Below are 441 nucleotides of genomic sequence, written 5' to 3' on the forward strand. Positions count from 1 at the left end.
GTTAAGAATGGAGGGGGAAAAGTTTGAAAATTTGTGGGGAGAAAAACAGGTTAGTATCGCATTCACTCCTCTCTCCTTTCACCCCAGTTATCATTGTTATCATTTCTATTTTCTCTTATCCTTATTCTTTTCGTCACGCCCCCTCTCCTCTTTTAATGTTTTAGGTTTCGAATCCCCAAATTCCGATTTAAATCACCCTTTTTTTTTTTTTCTTCTTTTCCAACTTTTTTTAAACCCCATAAAAAAAAAATAACCTCTACTTTTCCAACAATTTTTTTTACCCACCAACTCAACCCCTTTTCCCCAAACATTTTTTATCTTGCATCCCCCCCCAGCACTACAAAACCCCCGACAAAAACCCCTTTTTAAAACCCCCCCTTTTAAACCCTTTTTTACCCCCCTTTTGTTTTTCCCCCCCCTTTAAAATTTTTTTCCCCCCCC

This window comes from Penaeus monodon, chromosome 24 (genome assembly GCF_015228065.2).
Source record: "Penaeus monodon isolate SGIC_2016 chromosome 24, NSTDA_Pmon_1, whole genome shotgun sequence".
In the NCBI taxonomy this organism is placed as follows: domain Eukaryota; kingdom Metazoa; phylum Arthropoda; class Malacostraca; order Decapoda; family Penaeidae; genus Penaeus; species Penaeus monodon.